We start from the raw sequence: 7457 nt of genomic DNA, 5'->3' as shown, positions 1-7457 counted from the left end.
TGTCAAAAGGCTTTTGACAGCCTAAAAACTGTGTTAACCACTGCCCCAGTATTAGCCATACCCATTTACACAAAGCCTTTCAAGATGGCTAGCGATGCCAGTGATGTGGGTGTCGGTGCGGTGCTCCTGCAGGAGGATGACGATGGAATAGAAAGACCCATCGGGTATTTTCCAGAAAGTTGGACGTTCATCAACAGAAATATTCAACAGTGGAGAAAGAGGCTTTCAGCTTGGTGTAGGCATTACAACATTTCAGTGTTTATATTACCAGCAATGTATCTGAGATAATTGTATACACTGATCATAACCCATTGACATTTGTGGAAAATTTAAGGACAAAAATACCAGACTGTTTAGATGGAGCTTGTTTTTATAGCCATTTAATTTGACAACTGTGCATTTGGCAGGTCATGAAAATGTGATTGCCTATGCATTATCAGCATCGATGCGGCTCAAATGAGATACAGAAGCGTTCGGTGGTGGGTGTACTTCGGCCTGAATCTGCATATGGTTGTGCATATTTGCATATGGTTGTGCATATTTGCATGTGCATAGTTAGTATAGTGTATTTGTGTGTTTAGACTACTAACCAGGCTTTTGATGGGTTTTAAAAGTGAAGCCATCTTTTTACGGTTCCTTTTTTAAGAGATGAGGTGTCACAAAGCTGATTTTTTTTTCTAAAAGCTGTTCCTTTTCTCGAGAAAACTTGTCCTTGGTTTTATCAGAGGGGTCGGAAACAGTTTGAGCTCCGATCAATCTGATTTGATACAGAGATGAAAAAGGCCTTTTGTTTATATGTAAACAGATGAGACTTCAAGCCAAAATGGTCATGTTTTAGAAGTGACCTGTATAATAGAAGGGGAGTGATCAGCTCTCTAGCCGAGCAGTTCAGTCCAGAACTAGTTGGGAATTCAACTGAGAGCTGTATGCAAACAAATTCTCTCTCTTTCTGCCCTTCTAACTTAAACCTGTAAGCATCTGTTCCATTTTTTAAAATGTGTTTGAAGTGGGTTTGCTTATTTGGACTGTTGTGTATACACGGACCAGCATAATAAAGTCTAGTTTGGATCGACTGAATTCTGGAAGGGTCCTTTATTCTGTTCTTTGTGTTTCATTGTGTAATTTTGTGAATACACTTTTGTCTGTTTTAAAATCTACTACTCAACCTAGCTAGCTTACTCTGGATAATTCTCACTATACACTTACTGAAACAAATTGCAAAGTTACGGTCTGGGTTGCCTGCTCAAGAATGTTTTTAGTGGTCTGGCCTAGTCCATAACAAGAGAGTCAACTCAGCCAGGGACAGTGATTGAGGTGTGAATGCTTCACCAATAACGTGGTCACTGAGCATACCCTCATCTCTCTCATAATCTGCCCCTGAAGCCACTCCGCATGGCAAGGTCATCAGCACAGCAAGGTCAGCAAGGGAAGGTCAGCACCATAAGGTCAGCACCATAAGGTCAGCACCATAAGGACAGCACCGCAAGGTCACCACAAGAAGGTCAGCACAGCAAAGTCAACCTGGCAAGGTCAGCACCATAAGGTCAGCACCGTAAGGACAGCACCGCAAGGTCATCAGCACAGCAAGGTCAGCACAGCAAGGTCAGCACCATAAGGTCACCACAAGGAGGTCAGCACCACAAGGTCACCACAAGAAGGTCAGCAACGTAAGGTCAGCACCACAAGGTCAGCACCGCAAGGTCAGCACTGCAAGGTCAACACTGCAAGGTCAACACTGCCAGTGACTGCAAAAATCACCATTGCACCTAATTTCTAAACCCAACAAATCCTTTCAAGTGTTGACAAGAAATCTGATCATTTTTGACAGTCTGCATTATGAAGATGACAGAGATTTTGTTTGCTGTGGAAAGGAAACTTCACAGCCTTTATTGTTATTGGATTGAAATAGGAGCAAGAGGTGTGTGGCTTTGACAGACTGACATGACTCCCAATGGTGCCAGGTGCCATTGCTTGTCGACATGATTTGGAGGAGCCGGTGTTGGGCTGGGGTGGACAAAGTTAAAAATCACACAACACCAGGTTATAGTCCAACAAGTTTATTTAGAAATACAAGCTTTCAGAACGTTGTTCTTTCATCAGTTAGCTAGTGGGGCAGGATCATAGGGCACAGAATTTATAGCAAGAGATCAAAGTGTCATACAACTGATGCGATGTATTGAACAAACCTGGATGGCTGTTAAGTCTTTAATCACTTAGAATGTGGTTGCCGGGTTTGATTCATTCATTTGTAAATCCCAGAACTTCTTTCATGTCACATTCCCAAAACAAAAGCTTTAATGCATTGTCCCAGCTCAGACAATGCATTAAAGGTGTGAATCTATTTGTATTCCAATCTTCAGTCAGACCGGTTCTATTTCCAAAGTAGGAATTTATATAATGTTACACGGACTGACTGCATACAGATTGTGTGCTTTTTGAACAAAATAGAATGTATCTGCAAATACAAATCTGCAAATTCAAATTCACTCCATAGACATATATATGTGTGCGCATGTGTGTGAGGGAGAGGGAGAGTGTGTTTGTGTGCATGTGAGACAGAGTAAATGCCTGAGAGAAGGTGTGTGTGTGACTGTGTATGTGTGTCTGACAGAGAGCGTGTGTATGAGAGAAGGTCTGCATGAGTGTGAGAGTGTGATTGCGTGTAACTGTGTGTGTGTATATGTGTATACAGTGTAGTGGGGTCACCTGTAATGTGTCATGAACCAACGATTTTGGTTGAGGCCATCCTCATGGGTACTGAACTTGGCTATCAGCCTCTGCTTGGCCACTCTACGTTGCTGCATATCCCAAAGTCTGCCTTGGAGCATGGGCACCCTGAGATCCAAGGCCAATTACCCTTGAGCGCTGAAGCGTTCCCCAACTGGGAGGGAACACCACTGTCTGACAATTATTGCACGGTGTCCATTCATCAGTTGTCATAGCATCTGCTTGGTCTCACCAATGTACCATGTCTTGTGGCATCCTTTTCTGCACATACGAGATAGACAACGTTGTCTGAGTCACATGAGTACCTGCCGCGCACATAGTGGGTGGTGTCCCCACGTGTAATAGTAGTATACATGTCAACACGGTGACATTGTTTGTAGAGACATGGGATCTTTGTGTCTCACATTCTAATGAGAAAATAATCCACAACCTTAAGTGTTCCTGTTGCAAGATGAATCCTCACCATGGCTCACCCTGGTGTAAGAGCCATAGAGTAAGATTTGTGGTTACTGCTCTCTTTTGAGGTAGGGAACAGGTAGTCGATAGACTAGAGTTTTTATTCACTTGTTGGACATGGACATTGCTGGCTGGGCCAACATTTTCATTTCCGGTTCCCAGTTGCCTTTGAGACCATGGTGGTGAGCTGCATCCTTAAACCAATGCAGTCCACATACTGTAGGTCGACCCTTAGGGAGAGTTTTCCAGGATTTTGACCCAACTAATAAACCTCAGGCTAACAACTAGCTACAAATTACATTGGCACAATAGCCATTTTACCAAAGAGCATCTTTTAAGTCTTAGTCCTTTAAGATCTAAACTGTTGTCCGACCCCAGGCCATATCACACTATCGTACAAGGCTTACTCATTGTTCTGCTCAGCATTAACCCACATACAGCCTAATATAAAATCTGTGAACATGGAGCCTGGATGAAATCATGTATAGAACATTGTTTTGGTTAGGTAACAGTTACATTGCTTTCATCCTGCAGATGTTATTTGGAGCTGCCATTCTTCAATCTCCCCCGTGGACAATTTTCAAATTAACTTCTTCAGGATATTATTGTACATCTCTGGAATAAGTGGGACACAAAACCTTGGCTTCCTAGTTCAGAGGTTGGGACACTACCACTGCTTTACAAGAGCCCTCAAACATCATAATACACCAGATTCTGGCTACTTGGTTATACCTGGCTCATGAATCCTCTCCACCATATAACTATTTGCCCCCAATGAGGGAAGTGCTGCACTGTCAACTGTGCTTTCTGATGAGACATTAAACAGGGATCGCAATAGCCCTCTCAGGTCCATATCAAAGATTCAAAGAGGAGGGGACGCATTGTTCCATGTCCTGGCTAATTTATTCTCAGTTGATATCTGATCATTGTTACATTGGTGCATAATTGAAATGTGGACCTTACTTAAGGAACAGCTACTGTGTATCCTTGATAAGTATGTACCCGTTAGGCAGGAAGGTAGTTGTTGAGAGAGAGAGCCATGGTTTACTAAGGAAGTTGAATCTCTTGTCAAGAGGAGGGAGAAGGCTTATGTTTGGAAGATTTGGAGATGCCGGTGTTGGACTGGGGTGTACAAAGTTAAAAATCACACAACACCAGGTTATAGTCCAACAGGTTTAATTGGAAGCACACTAGCTTTCGGAGCGACGCTCCTTCATCAGGTGATAGTGGAGGGCTCGATCGTAACACAGAATTTATAGCAAAAATTTGCAGTGTGATGTAACTAAAATTATACATTGAAAAATTGATTCTCTGTTAAGCCTTTCATCTGTTAGAATACAGTGATAGTTTCACTTCTTTCATGTGTAAATCACAAAACCTTTTTTTTTTAAAAGTTGCATTCTCAGGTTAGCTGTTAACAATGGTGATAGCTAGACAATATGTCGAAGGTGTTAGCCCCCTGTGTTCTCTGTCTATGACCTGATGTTTAGATTGATTCTAATCTAAAAAGTGAGATAACAGAATTTTACATGAATTCATGCAGTTTTTGAGCTCAGAGTTTTACATGAATGTATGCAGTTTTTGAGCAAAGTGCAATGTAACTCTGCAAGTACAAATTCACCCCACAAAATATATGTGTGCATGTGGGTCTTTGTCTGTCTGTGTGTGTCTGTCTGGGGTGGGGGTTGTGAGTGTGAGAAAGTGTGTGTGTGTGTGTGTAGTGAGTGCAGAGTGTCTTAAGTCTGTGAGGGGGTGCATGTGTGAGTGTGGGAGTGTGTGTGTCTATAAGGGTGTGTGTGGGTATCTATGTGCGCGTCTGTGTGTACCTGTGTCTGTGTGTATGTGAGAGTGTGTGTGTGTGTAGGAGTATCTGTGTGTGTGTGTGTAGTGCAATGGTGATCACCTGTAATGTGACATGAACCCAAGGTCCCGGTTGAGGCCCTCCCTATGGGTACCGAACTTAGCTATCAGCCTCTGCTCGGCCACTTTCCTCTGCTGCCTGTCCCGAAGTCCACCTTGGAGGATGGTCACCCGAAGGTCCGAGGCTGAATGTTCTGGACCACTGAAGTGTTCCCCAACTGGGAGGGAACCCTCCTGCCTGTTGATTGTTGTGCGGTGCCCATTCATCCGTTGTCTTAGCCTTTGCTCGGTTTCCCCAATGTACCATGCCTCTGGGCATCCTTGCCTGCAACGTATAAGATAGACAACGTTGGCTGAGTCACATGAGTACCTGCCATGTACAAGGTGGGAGGTGTGCCCACACATAATGGTGGTATCTATGTCCACAATCTGACACGTCTTGCAGCGTCCACCGTGACAGGGTTGTATGGAGATGTCCTGAGAGCCGGGCAGTTTGCTACGAACAATGATCTGTTTGAGGTTTGGCGGTTGTTTAAAAGCAAGTAGTGGAGGTGTGGGGAAGGTCTTGGCGAGGTGCTCATCCTCATTGATAATGTGTTGCAGGTCACGAAGAACATGGCGTAATTTTTCAATTGCAGCACGTGTCTGTCTCCTGAGGAGGTCATTATGGTCCCTTGCTGTGGCACGATGGAACTGGCAATCGATGAGTTAGGCATTGTACCCCGTTCTTGTGAGGGCATCCGTGAGTACTTCCAGGTGTCTGTCACGTTCCTCCTCATCTGAGAAGATCCGGTGTATGCGCAGGGCTTGTCCATAGGGAATGGCTGTTTCAATATGTTCTGGGTGGAAGCTGGAGAAGTGTAGCATTCTGAGGTTGTCTGTGGGTTTGCAGTAGAGTGTGGTGCTGAGGTATCCATCCTTGATGGAGACGCATGTGTCCAAGAATGAGACAGATAGTCGAGAGTAGTCCATGGTGAGTTTGATGGTGGGATGAAACTTGTTGATGTCACTGTGTAGTTTTATCAGTGTCCCCTCGCCATGGGTTCAGAGGAAGAAAATGTTGTCAATGTACCTGGTGTATAATGTTGGTTAGAGAATAAATCTTGTTCGAACCTGTGCATAAAAATGTTGGCATATTGGGGTGCAAATTTGGTCCCCATGGCTGTTCCGTGTGTCTGGATGAAGAACTGGTTGTCAAAGGTGACGACGTTATGATCGAGGATAAAGTGGATGAGTTGTAGGATGGTGTTTGGAGACTGGCAGTTGTTGGTGTTGAGTACTGAGGCTGTGGCCGCGATGCCATCCTTGTGGGGGATGCTGGTGTAGAGTGTGGAAACGTCCATTGATGAGGAATGTTCCCGGTTCGACTGGTTTATCTCACTTATCTCTGTTACCTCACTTATTAGATTAGAATCAATCTAAACATCAGGTCATAGACAGAGAACACAGGGGGCTAACACCTTCAACATATTGTCTAGCTATCACCATTGTTAACAGCTAACCCGAGAATGCAACTTTAAAAAAAGGGTTTTGTGATTTACACATGAAAGAAGTGAAACTATCACTGTAGTCTAACAGATGAAAGGCTTAACAGAGAATCAATTTTTCAATGTATAATTTCAGTTACATCACACTGCAAATTTTTGCTATAAATTCTGTGTTACGATCGAGCCCTCCACTATCACCTGATGAAGGACCGTTGCTCCGAAAGCTAGTGTGCTTCCAATTAAACCTGTTGGACTATAACCTGGTGTTGTATGATTTTTAACTATGTTTGGATGAGATGTGATGGTTCAGTTAGGGCACTTGAGAGTTACAGGTTAGCCAGGAAAGACCTAAAGAGAGACATAAGAAGAGCCAGGAGAAGACATGAGAAGTCATTGGCAGATAGGATCAAGGAAAACCCTAAGGCTTTCTGTAGGTATAAGAAGAATAAAAGAGTAACTAGAGAAAATTAGGGCCAATTAAGGACAGTAGTGGGAAGTATTGCATGGAGTCACAGGAGATGGGGAAGTGCTAAATGAATATTTTTCGTCAGTATTCACACTGGAAAAAGACAATTTTGTCGAGGACAATACTGAGATACAGGCTACTAGACTAGTCAGGATTGAGGTTCACAAGGAGGAGGTGTTAGCAATTCTGGAAAGTGTAAACATTGATAAATCCCCTGGGCTGGAGGGGATTTATCCTCGGATTCTCTGGGAAGCCAAGGAGGAGATTGCAGAGCCTTTGGCTTTGATCTTTACATCGTCATTTTCTGCAGGAATAGTGCCAAAAGACTGGAGGGTAGCAAATGTTGTTTCCTTGTTCAAGGAGGGGAGTAGAGACAACCCTGGGAATTATAGACCAGTGAGCCTTACTTCAGTTGTGGATAAAGTGTTGGAAAAGATTATAATAGATAGGATTTATAATCA

At 43.5% G+C, this 7457-nt stretch overlaps 1 pseudogene; it reads right to left on the bottom strand.

Annotated features, from left to right (window-relative positions):
• Window positions 1-5005: 5005 nt before the first annotated feature.
• LOC148149696 (uncharacterized) lies at window positions 5006-5925 on the bottom strand (annotated as a pseudogene).
• Window positions 5926-7457: the final 1532 nt, after the last annotated feature.

The sequence above is a fragment of the Chiloscyllium plagiosum genome, unplaced genomic scaffold (assembly GCF_037043375.1).
Source record: "Chiloscyllium plagiosum isolate Xiang-an unplaced genomic scaffold, Cpla_swu_hap1 HiC_scaffold_6, whole genome shotgun sequence".
In the NCBI taxonomy this organism is placed as follows: domain Eukaryota; kingdom Metazoa; phylum Chordata; class Chondrichthyes; order Orectolobiformes; family Hemiscylliidae; genus Chiloscyllium; species Chiloscyllium plagiosum.
This window is presented reverse-complemented; position numbering and strand designations above follow the sequence as displayed.